The sequence below is a fragment of the Mirounga angustirostris genome, unplaced genomic scaffold (genome assembly GCF_029215605.1).
Source record: "Mirounga angustirostris isolate CCGP_5_RB_7025 unplaced genomic scaffold, mMirAng1.0.hap1 SCAF_5, whole genome shotgun sequence".
Lineage (NCBI taxonomy): Eukaryota > Metazoa > Chordata > Mammalia > Carnivora > Phocidae > Mirounga > Mirounga angustirostris.
Genome location: NW_026991713.1, coordinates 69,553,181 through 69,565,584, shown reverse-complemented (window position 1 = coordinate 69,565,584; position 12,404 = coordinate 69,553,181). Strand labels below are relative to the sequence as shown.

General features: G+C 46.1%; 1 protein-coding gene across 3 annotated transcripts in view; it reads right to left on the bottom strand.

Annotated features, from left to right (window-relative positions):
• PRICKLE1 (prickle planar cell polarity protein 1) overlaps window positions 1-5,493 on the bottom strand; it is a 108,648-nt gene extending 103,155 nt beyond the window's left edge. For 2 of the 3 annotated variants that reach the window (XM_045873600.3, XM_045873605.3), the window contains exon 1: window positions 4,919-5,493. The gene's annotated coding sequence lies outside the window, so the exon portion shown is untranslated. Of the gene's footprint in view, window positions 1-1,390; window positions 1,666-4,918 lie in introns of all 3 variants that reach the window. The other variant, XM_045873602.3, reaches the window with a different exon arrangement.
• Between the last annotated feature and the right edge of the window lie 6,911 nt (window positions 5,494-12,404).

Genomic DNA, 12,404 nt, shown 5'->3' with positions numbered 1-12,404 from the left:
CTAATGAACAGTTCAGTTAGGCTTGCTCAAAGCCAAGGGCCATCCTAGAAAACCAGGGCCAATTTTGTATCATGTTAAGTGGTGGCTACTTTATATCAGACTTCTTTTAAAGGCAACAAAAATGAGGGGGGGGGGTAAAGGAGGTGGTTATAAAAAACTTCACAGGAAACCAAATAGCCTTCATTTAAATTAAAAGCAATCACAGCCTGATTCTTGGAACATGCTTCGAAATGCTTTTTGGCATGCAGCTGCTACATGCCGCCAATATTGTGTGTAATTGGAAACATTTCAAACAGAATTGTTACCAAAGTCAAAGACCATAATTGCGAGCTGTGGGATCTGTGCCTCAGATAAAAGAAGGGCAGCTGAGTGAGAGCTCACTGCACTGAGGAGTCTACTTACCGGTCTGCATCTGACTGCAATATTTCCACTGTATTATTGACAAATCTTTCTTTCCAGAGACCCAATGAGATGAGAAGGAAACAGAGAAGCATACACAAAGCAAAAGAGGGTGGGTGCTGTAAATCAGCAATCGGGACAAAACTCTTAGGAGTATATGACTTCAATACTAGAACAACTGAAATAACACAGCCTTAACGTTTTGTTTTTTTTTTTCTTCCTGAAGTGCAATCCACTAGAAATGAAAGGCGTCTCTCCCAAGAGTTTACCCCAAATCTACCAGTGAGAAAAACGCAACTGCAGTTTAATTGGTCAGTGGGATCACTTAGGACCAATCTTATGGGTGGGGGGAAAAAGTTAAGTAAAGGTAAATGAGAGCTGCTTGCTAGTTTATAGCTTTAAGTTTTAACATGTTTACACTGGCATCTGCTTTGCTGACATTTTTATTTGTATGTTAAATTTAAAATCTCTCTTTCTAGGGAAATGAAGGCGGAAAGCTCTAATCAGTTCAGGCTGGGCAATCATTCTTGTTCCTAGAGAGGTCCCTTCAAAAGTGACCAAAATGCACTTAGAGTTCAGTCTAAACAAGTGAACAAAACAGAGACACAAGAATTACTACATTTTCTTTGAGAGGTTTGATCTCCGCCCCCCGCCCTCAGTAACTGGACATAGTACCAGTGGACCACTGGCTCTGGACTGGTTCTTGGAAAAATCGTGTCATTCTGGCACACGGGAAAGGGACCCGATTATTCTGCCGTATCTCCATGCCAGAAGTGTCATGACATCAGCCTGCTCCAACCTGTAAAGCGTGTCTCTTCCCACCATCCCTGCTTCCGGAGAGAGGGGACCGAGGGCAGGCCAGGCTTAGCTGCATCCCCCAAGCGATCTGAGAGCAGACCTCCACTGCTCCAAAGGTTCCTTCACCGGCACACGTGCAGTTAAGCCTCCCGGACTTCAGTTCAGCACGGCCTGTCCAACAGGGTGCCCTTACCGGTTACTGGGGGTGCGGAGGAGGTACACTTGGGTGTATCTGAGATGGGGAAGTCCAGAAGTGGTGGTGGGGGGGAGTGCTGTTGTGGTTCCTGGTGCCACCTCTGTCCCTGGCATTCTGTTCTGGAGTGCTGGCTCCATATGCTGCCTGAGGTTTCGAGGAACTGCAACAATGCAGGACTTGGCACCCGGATTCCTGTACTTTCTTCTCCCAGCGTGTTTGCTCTCACACCAGCCTTCCAAAGATATTAGTGCACAATATGGAAATGCTTTATTCTGTGACCAGAAGAAAAAGCAGTAATGGTCCCTTAAAACACCAACCAACCAACGAAGAAATGCAATTCATTCACTTCCTAACTCCTCTTTATTAGGGAATAATTACACGTGGATTTAAGCAAATTGAATATTCTCACACTCCTAAGAGTTAAACAATTGACATTATTTAACATAAAATGAGAAAAAAGAGACCTATCCTTTCCAAGAAGACAGAGCCTATCCTGGTCCAGTGGCATCTTTAACATTTTTATGCACAGATGAGAATCACTTTGCCTTTTTAAATTATTTCCTTTCTTTAAAAGGAAAAATTTCCTTTTATGAACTACTTTAACCAGGAAATTAACTGCTATCAACTAGAATACTGGTAATGATATTTTTTCCTGAAAATCATTTCCCCATAATATTGGAAAACACAAACTGTATATATAGGCCATTAAAAGAGTTACTTAATTACTGGAAAATAATTTTTAAAGATTCTTATTTCATTTCATGAGTACTCTGAACAGTCACTCCTAATATTCAAACTCTTGTGTTTTGCTTTCAAGTAATTACAAAAGTTTCTAGAAAAATTATCTTACAATGTCACTTTTTAAAACAGATTTCAGCTTACTTTTAAAAAATCCTTCATTAGAGAAGCCTCAAATTTTAACTTTTTTTCTTTTTTTTGTGTCTTTTCAGAGTCATCATAGGAGAGGATATTAGTCGAAACCATACTTTTATCCACATCTGACTCTAAACTTAATAGTTAGCTATTAAGCCTATAAGGGTTTTTTTTTCTCCCCAGATGATATTAGATTTTATTTGCATGACCAAAGCTGACTCATTGCAATCCCCTTTATTATAGAGGCAAATGGTGGTTCCATGGAACTTGATTATAAAAACATGATAAACTTTTTAAGTTTCATTGGTATTGCTAGCAGAACTGATTGAATCTGTCATTTTAGTAAAACGTATCACTTTTCTTTTGAGAAAACCTGTAAACCCACAGGGTCACTCAGTGATAAATCGACAGTAAGAACCACATTAAGGATGGAAAAATTAATTTCCCAAACCTATTTGCTCACATCAACATGGCTACCCTCTGTGTACCATCCAGTTTTTCCCCCTTCCTTCCTCCCCCCTTCCTCCCTCCTTTCCTCCTCTCCTCCCTCCCCTCTTTCTTCCCTTCCTCCCTTCCCTTCCCTCCCCCCTCCATTCCTTTCCCTCCCCCCTCCCTCCCTTCCTAGGTTTATTCACAAGAAAGAGTCACTATTGTTAGCCATGACTTATTAAAACAGATTTTTGAGTTCATCAGCAAGTGTGCTACCTCTTAACTGTGGGTAATGTCCATTTATTTCTAGAACCTTTAGTTTTAATATGTGGTGCACATGCATTGTTAACCTTTAAATCCTTTGTATAAACATTTCTGGTAGGGCTTGTAAAATATCTCCTTCTGTGTTTCCTGACTCGCCAGTTGATGGCATTTAGAAACCCTCTGGTACCAGCAGGTGCTGTATTTTGCTTTCTTCAGGCTCCAGCTGGGCTACAGTGACAGATTCCTGTCCCAGGCCAAACCCAGCCACCTAGGCTAGGACCACATTGGAGGCAAACTGAACTGGGCCCCACCAGACAGCAAGATAAATGGCTGCTGTCTAAGTTTAAAATCCCTTGGTGGGAGTAAATATTGTTCCAGAGGAAAAGGCTTGACAAATATTGCGTCATCCTTCCAGAGCTGTCTTGATTAAAGCAGAATCTTTGGATTAAGTTGGTGCTCAATTCAAAATGTATCTATCTTGTTGTCATGGGATTTTTTTCCCCCTTCCTAGAGTCTGGAAACACATATTGTTGAGGATGGTCAAATAAGACTGCCGCCTCCCAAGGGGCTGCAGTCCACTCCTGATAATAGAAGGCGGCTGAATGCTGACACTTCACCGAGGAGAATGGAGACAGCAAAGGCTTAGTGGGAAAAGGCCAGTTGTCACCTAAGTGACAGGCAACAGCTGAGCTCACACATCTGGAGCCAGACCAGGGCAAACACTCAGCAACCCTTGCTGGTCTACACCTTGGGCCTGTCCGAAGGGACAGAGAGAAGTGCCCTTTCCTTCGAAAGCTCATTAAAAAAATATCTGTTGGTGAACCACATCAATTATGTAACCCAGCTGCTGCAGGCCCAGCCTTCTGAAGTACTGATTAAAACGAAGAGGTACACACAACCGTGAGGCATGCTCACATGCAATTTCGTTCAGTATAAACTGTCCTGCATAAAATCCGTCCTAAAAATCACAGACACATGCCTGCTCTTCATAGCACAAATGCATCTGAACTCCTCTGGAGAGGCACGATCTTTCGATCTTTACCCGCCCAGGGTGTGCTCTTCACCTTGTTCACGGCCCAGATCTGCCTCCCATACTCTTTCTAAAATCAGCAACCAAATATGTTTGGGTTGTGATTCGGAATCCTCCTTAGGCAAGCCGCAACTCAGTGCGATGCCAGCCATCCTCCCCCACCCCTACCTCATTCTTCAGCCTGCAGAAGACAATCTGTGGACAATTTTCCCAAAGTCCCCGAAAAAAATATGGCACTGCCGAGCGTCACTGGCGATGTCGTTTGTTTTTCTTGGAGGGCAATGAAAATTTAACAGCTTTCTGCCGCATCCTGAGTCCCGGTCTTGCTAATTATTAACATGCCCAGTTTCTCCAACTTTTTCTGCCTAAAGGGAAGAAGACGCTCCCATTCTCTTCCACATACGTGCTACATTCAGAAAACACCTTTGTCGGGGCGGGAGGAGGGCGGGGGAGCTGATGCACCCCTGCCAAAAAGCAATGGGCCCTTTCCGCAGAGCGTTAGGAGAGAATCAGCACCCTTCCTCCGGACGCCAGTAGGTGACAGGCGATCCTAAGCGGCGGACACATGCCAACGCACCCTCGCCTCCCTGCGCCCCTCATCGCCCCAACTCTGGGGCCACCGAACGGGTTTCCACGCAGGAGAGAATCAAGCAAGAGTTGGTAGTGATGCAGCAAACAGGAGCCAAGCGGGCAGCCTATCCGAAGCCCTCTTGGTGCTGCAGCCCAGTATCAGCTTTAAGTGTCTACACAGCCCACAACAAACCGAATCTGCCCTTCTCTCTTGGTTTCTGCTCTGCCGGCCCGGTCTGGGTGTCACAGGCCCCCCGCAGTGACACCCTAGATGCCCGGCCCTTCCCCTGCGGCGCTCGCCCCCCACTGCCGCGCCGCAGCCCCTCTGCAGAGCCGGCCGGAGCCGGGCTGCCACTCACCCCGCGCGAGGGAGAGAGAACTCGGCTGGACGGTCCTCTGCGCCGCGGCACGTCTGCGGAGCCGAGGTCCGCGGCGTCAGGGGTGGGCGAGGGCAGGCGGCAAGCGGAGCATCGAGAGCCCGGCAAGTCGCAGTGCCGGCCGCGGCGCCCCTCGGGGAAGTCAGCGCAGGCGGCGCGAGGCTGGCATGTTCCGGGGCGCGCTGTCGGGCGGCGGCGGCCGCGGGAGGCGGCGCTCACAGCGGGCTGCAGGCGGAGTGCGCCCGACTCCCGAGCCCCGCGCCGCGGCGCCGCCGCGCACCCCGCCCTCGGCCTCCGAGGCCCGGCGGGAGCGAAAACGCGGAGCGCGGACGCCGCCGCGGGATCCAGGCCGCTCGGCGCGCGCGCCCACGCGCACCCCGGCTCGGCCCCGAAAGGAGAGGTCGCTGCCCGGCTCCGGGAGGGCGCGCGGGCGCGGGGCGCGGGGCGGCGAGGCAGAGCGTGCGGGCGGGCGGGCGGCGAGCTGGGCAGGACCGGCTGGGCGAGCAACCGCCGGCGCTGAGCGAGGGGCGGGTTATCTGCGCGACGAAGTTCACCCAGGCGCGGCCCAGGTCCTCAAGTGCAGCTCGGTCGTCTCCTCTGCCCCGCCCCCGATTTTATGCTCCCTCCCCCTTTTTTTAACCAACAATCCTGATGGATTGAAAAGACAGGAAGGGTGAAGGGGGGGGAAGACAAACCCAATTTCCTCTGATCAAACGGTTTGGGGATTGCTTATTTGGGTCTCTCTTCACTTCGTGTGTGTGTGCTAGGGGAGAGGGTAGTTAATTAAACTCTTAGATTCCTTCGGGCGCGCCTCGCCTCGCTGGGGACCCACTGGGACTCGATCCTATCTCGTGCAATCCTCCAGGCTAGGCTGTCTCCGCCTGGGAAGGAAGAAGCCGAAGATGCAGCGTCTAGTTCCTTCCCTTCCCCTCCTCGACGGTCCTAGCATCTCCAAGAAAAGCTCAAAGTCTGGAGAGTGCGCGTGAGCAGCTCAGCCCACCCCAATGTCCAGAGCCTGACCCAAGTTAGCATAGCTTACTTAAAGTCGTTTTCAGAGCACTGATTTGATCACGATGATCGTTTTTCATTGGCCAACGACTCTCCAGGTTTTCTCTCTGCCCGATTCCCAGGGTTGGGCTCTCAGGCACAGTCTCCCAGGATGAACTGGGACTCGGCCTGTTTGGAAGTTCTGCCCTGACATTTGTGTTGCTTAGAAGCTCTCGCCATTTCCAATTCCAGATCAGTGGAGTCACACACCGTGTGGGTACGATTTCCTCCGAGGTTGCAGAGGGCAGACCCGACAGCAGCTGCTAACCCCAGCTTGACAGGTGTCTCTGCGAAGCTGAAGCTTCCTTGATCTGTCGACCGCTTTCACAACCCTCTAGGATACTGTATCATCCTCCAGGAAGATGAGTGTATGTGTGTGTGTGTGTGTTGGAGGTGTGTTGTAAGAACCGTTTTTATTCCTTTAAAAAAAATCAAAAAGGCCAATCAGAATTTTTCAGAGCACTGAGTCTCTTCCATTTTCATTGGAAGTGAAGCAAAGTAATACTCAGCAAAAAATAGACTCGATGAGAAAGAGGATGTAAGGAAATAACATCTAAAGGCAAAGCGAGGAGGAAACAGAACAAATCTAGGGAAATGTTTCACCTTGGCACCGTGCTCTGTAATTCCAAGTCTGACTCACATCTCCTGCACGACAGAAACTCTCTCCCTTCTAGATACACAGACTGGGTTTCTGATTCTCTGAGCACAGATCACTCAGGAAACAAAGCTGTTGCTTTTGAAATAACTCTGCCTGCTTGTGGTGTTTGTAACTGATGGGAATCTGAGGTAAAACAACCTAGGCTGTCTTGCTCCTCAGCATTTTATTGGAGTTAGCCTTTTAAGTTGTGTCTGTTTAACTTACCATGGTTACAAATGCTTCTCTTAAGCTATAAACTTATTTAGCTTCTATCTAACCTCCAGAAGGGCCCAAGAAGATAGACAACGTGATTGATTTCACCCATGAAGGTAGTAAAATTAGTAGGTTTAAGGGCAGAGAGTCCACTCTCTTTGTTAGTATCTGTGGGTGTCTGTCTGTCTATTGTCTCAATCAAGACCTTCAAATGCAAGCAGTTCCCGACGAGCTGAATGATGCAGTGGAACAGAAGCCATTGAGGATGGCATCACTTGTACAGCAGCGTCTTCATGAGAAAGTCCTCTTCAGTGGACCAGCAGGCATTTGGAGCAGGCAGAATTGGGGTGAAGAAGCTCAATGGAGAGAATGTTTATTAAGCCTGCCCTTGGACCTCCCTGATGATTGGGGAAAATGATACTTTCTTATGATAAGAAATGATTCTTGGGGCTCCTGAGTGGCTCAGTCGGTTAAGTGTCTGCCTTGGGCTCAGGTCATGGTCCCAGGGTCCTGGGATCGAGCCCCGCGTCGAGCCCGCATCGGGCTCCCTGCTCGTCAGGAAGCCTGCTTCTCCCTCTCCCACTCCCCCTGCTTGTGTTCCCTCTCTCGCTGTGTGTCTCTCTGTCAAATAAATAAAATATTTTTTAAAAAATGATTTTGTTATCAGAGAACTTATAACTCTGTGATGACTTCACAAAGGTTTTGTTTACTGAGCATCACACACATTGGGCACAGTAGGGCATCCATAGTTGTTCCCTCCAGAGGCTTATTTCCTCTCTGGACGGAGCGCTGGGCAGCATCTTTTGGATCTGATGCAAATGTGAATGCTTGGTCTTCAACCAGGACTCTCATAACATTACTTTCGGTGGCGCATGTGATGATTTGCAGTCAGAGAAGTCTGAATTCAAATCTCAGCCCCACTCCTTACGGAATGTAACCCAGGATAATGCAGTTAATCCTGAGGTGATTCTTAGTTTCTTCATTTGCAAATGAGGAGAGTAATACCTACCTCAGAGAGATAGATATGGGGAAGACTGAATGCTAGGTGTGCAGGAAAGACTCAATACATGGAAAGTTTATATAATGCCACAGCCACCCTTCTCTACACCAGCCTCCAAGAAAATCCTGCAAGTTAGAAAAGAACCATTATAAATTTAATCTAAAAAAGCATGTTTCATTGTGGACTATTGGGTTGTTTCTGGGTCTTTTATATTACTGGTGTTACTTTGCCTTTACAAACCAATATGGTACCATACTTAAATAAATTCACTTAGGGAATGTCCACTTCTGTTTTAAAGCCTTGGTAATAAATGTATTTTTTTTTAAAATAATAGCTTTATGCACTGAATTGTGTCCTTCAGAGATTCATCTGTTGAAGTGGTCACCTCCTAGTACCTCAGGATGTAATCTTGTTTGGAGGTAGAGTCTTTGTAGCTCGGACCTTAAAAAAGCAAGAACTGACAGTTTTGGCAGGCTCTGATTCTCAGGTCTTTTTGCTTCCTAGGCTTTGCTTGGTCCTTATTCCCTGTATTTGCCCACAACGGGGACTCCTTTCCCCGACCTGAAGACTCAGCTCCACCCAGTGTTTCCAGGGCAAATCAGTTTTGACCCTTTAATCATAGGCTTAGCTGTAAGGCATGTTCCCCTACTAGAAATCCTACATAGTTTCCCAGGGCTTTCTAGATTGAGCACACCCTCCTTGGATTAGCCTAAAAGGTCCCTCGTATTTGTACTCTAGCTCTCTAGTTTATTTTCCTACCAGTCCCCATCCTTGTTTGCCCTAACCATATTAAACTATTTACAGTTCTTTGAAAGCATCAAGCTATTTTATGCCTCTGTGATTTGAACATACCTAGAATGTTACCCACTGATAACTGCCCTCTTTATTAGATAATTCCTGCTTATTCTTTACAATTCAACATAAGCATCACCTTTTTTGATGGTCCGTTGAGATGCATATTGTTGTTTTGTCTGCTTAGCATCTATTTCTCCTTTGTAATGCCCCAGATTTTCATTGGGGAACCACTTTCCCCCATTGTCAGTGCCCGTGGTTTCCTTGGTGACTTATCCCTGGACCAGGTGACTCAGACCTGGAAAATTAGAGGTCTGGATCCTCCTGATCAAAAGAATGGTCCAGGGATGGGCATGTGACCCAGGTCAGATCCTGGGATTTTGCAGGAACTTTTAGGAATTTCACAGCAACAAATTCAACAAATATCTATTTAGCATTTATATACCAGTGAGCTCTTTGCTGGAAATTCAACAGTAAACCAAACAAAGTCTCTATCCCTATGGACCTTCTTTGAGCCCCTGGATCAAACTCTGCCTGAAAACAAACTACCACAGAATGTTTCAGATGAAACTGATATTTGTTGTTGTCTTTTCAGCAACTTTGGTATTTAAGTGACTTGCAAATTAAAGAATACTAACTGGTATCACCATTTAGATGCTACTTTTCTCTGTTCAACTTCCTACCCTTTTATCAGGTCATTTGTTTATTTGATTAGTTATACCTGACCTTATTCCAAAAACATTTAAGGCCATTTTAATTAAACAGCAATTACATATAGCAAGTTAACTTGAAATTTTAATTTGAAAGTAAGTATGAAATGAGAAACAGAAAGGAGACAAATTCATAAAATTAATTCCATAAAGAATGGGACACAATTTAGCTTTTAGGTTTCTAGCAGCCAATATAACAGGGGTCACATAATTCTTACACAATTGAAAACATCTCTAAGATAAAATAATCCTTTCAGGAGAAGCACAATTATTGTTAAATCAAAGAGCAGAAAGAAGCACCCACCCCAGGTCATCATGAAGAAGGCTGCTTCAGACAAATGATGCACAACATCCTCGACAACATCCTTGCAGAGCACACAACAATGTTTTTCTTGGGGCTTGAGCATCCCTCAATTCACTTTTCAGAAAATTCGTTTTTCAGAAAGGGAAATTTAATTCACTCCACTTCGTGACAGGCATTTCACAGAGTGTATAACAATTACAGTGAAGTCAGTAGTCCAGAGTGTTCTAGTAGTACACAACAGGGGCAAGCCACATAGTTGGAGGGGAAGAGGTAGGGTCAGGGAAGTCTTCCTGGAAGAAGAGGCATCTGAAAGGTGAACTAACCTAAGGAAAGGTGTGTGTGTGTGCATGCGTGTACATGTATGTTTATGCATGTGTGTCCATGTTCAAGCAATTTAGGTAGAGGGAACATCATGTGTAAAAGTGAGGGTGTGAGTGCCAGTATGGTAAATCTGAGAAACTGAAAGATGTCCAGTCTGGCTGCAGCTTGGGGTGCCAAGGGAGAGTGATGATGGAAGCTTGGCTGAGCCTGGAGAGATGGGCAGAGGCTGCATCATGAATAAGCTCTGGTGGGGGAAGATGGTGGGTTCAGTTTTGGATGTCAAGAGAAAGTAACCTTCAAAAATGACTAAGAAGAAGCCAAAGATACAGGAAGGAGCTAGGGAGAAAGGGGGGTGAAAGAATTCAAAAGAAGAGGGCATTTCAAGAACAGAGTAGTTCCTGTCTTCTTCTGCAAAATTCTGCTAAGTTTTAGGCTGCTCAGAACAAACTGTGTTCCGTGGACCCCTCATGGTTCTATCAAACCCCTAAATTAGAGGTTTGCTGGAGGCCCTCAGATGTCCTGAAGGGTGGGCCTCAGGGACCTCAAGAAGGTTCCACAGTTGACAGTATTTCTATAAAGTGCTAATCTGCATGTCCTTCAGACAAGCCTCCATAAATATGCACCAGACTTTTGGAAGTTTGGCCAGTAGTGATCTTGAAATGATTATTCCTTGGTAATACTCGACCATTCTATGTTGCTCATTTAAAAAGGAATTATATGTTTTAACAGTCAGCTGAGCCAAACTGATCATCTCTTGTGAAAACTGACTCAGGACATGTGCAAGAATCGAAGACCAGGGGCACCTGAGTGGCTCAGTCGTTAAGTGTCTGCCTTCGGCTCAGGTCATGATCCCAGGGTCCTGGGATCGAGCCCCACATCAGGCTCCCTGCTCCGCGGGAAGCCTGCCTCTCCCTCTCCCACTCCCCCTGCTTGTGTTCCCTCTCTCGCTGTGTCTCTCTCTGTCAAATAAATAAAATCTTTAAAAAAAAAAAAAAAAGAATCGAAGACCACTTCAAAAGTGAGTGACAGGAGAATGCGGGGTTAGGGTCCACTCCTTTATCACAGCCATCTTTGTAATCTTTGATTTGTTGTCTCTCTCTCTCTCTTTTTTTTTTTTTTTTTTTTTTTTGAGAGAGATCGGAGAGGCAGAGGGAGAGGGAGAGAGAGAATCCCCACCATGCCCAGTGCAGAGCCCCATGTGGGGCTTCATCCCACGACCCCCGAGATCATGATCTGAGCTGAAATTAAGAGTCAGATGCCCAACTGACTGAGCCACCAGGTCGCCCCTGTTGTCTCTTCTACTAGTCTGCTCCTTAAGGGCAGAGTCCTGCCTAATCCAATGTTGTAACTCCAGTGCCTTGCACAGTGACTGGAATAGAATAGGTGCAATATACATGAAATGACAAGTGACTACTGGGCCTCAATAGAGGGGGCGAAGGTGGGGGCGGAGAGGGCTGGTTAGCGCATCCCTAAGATGATCCAGCCAAGGCTAATGTGTCCACAGTCTGAAGGAACTCAGGGACAGATATTTGGGCTGTAGAGACAGTCGTAGATGCGGAGGCAGTGGGCCAGGTGAAGTGGCAATTAGAGTTTAGGGGCAGGGTCTAACCTCCCAGGAAGAGGGAGCTGGAGTTCAAGTGTGGACCAGAGCCCCAGTGGCCAGATTAGAAAGCAGGGTGAAATCCAAAGGTATCTACACATGGTGGGGGCATAGCTGCTGCTTGGAAGAGCCCCATAGCAGATGCCCAGCTTTGGGAAACAAGATGAATTGGACCTCCAGCACCAAAATCGAGAAGCTGGGACTGGAGAACAGCTTGGTGTTTGTGTATTTTGGTTCTCGGATTCTGACTTCCTTATTTATATTTCAAACCAGACTTTATCAGTTTTATATACCTGTGAGTTTAGAGAAAGAAAGAAGAAAAATAAATGTCCTTTTTGCTCACAGCTTTTAACCCTGTTTTATTTCAAATCTCCTTTGTGCAATGTAGAGACACTCACAACTAATTTATTCATGTTGACAGCTTATAAAAACCTAGAGAGGGTGACATGACGGCTTCTAATGACCTTTCTGGAAATATCTTTGAGTTAAATGGTGACTTATTTTCTCCTTTTTCATCTAAAAGGAACTTTGGAGCTTTTAGTTGAATCACTGAAGGAGGATTAAAATCAATCCTCTGCTTCTCAAACTCTAGATCTTAGTCTTCACCACATATTCTCTTCTTTTTATAAAAAGTAGCAATTCCTGCTTCAGACTGTTGCCTATTCTTTTGGCAGTAGGCTTGAAGATTTTCTATAGATAGCACATGGCGTTCCATAAATATCTTCAAGAATGACCTGCAATGTCTGAATTAGCTTTTTCCCTCCCTCATGCTTTGTCTGGGGCAGGAGTTTCCAGATGTCAGAGTTTAAATAATTCTTCAACTCCTACTCATGCCCCGCCAACC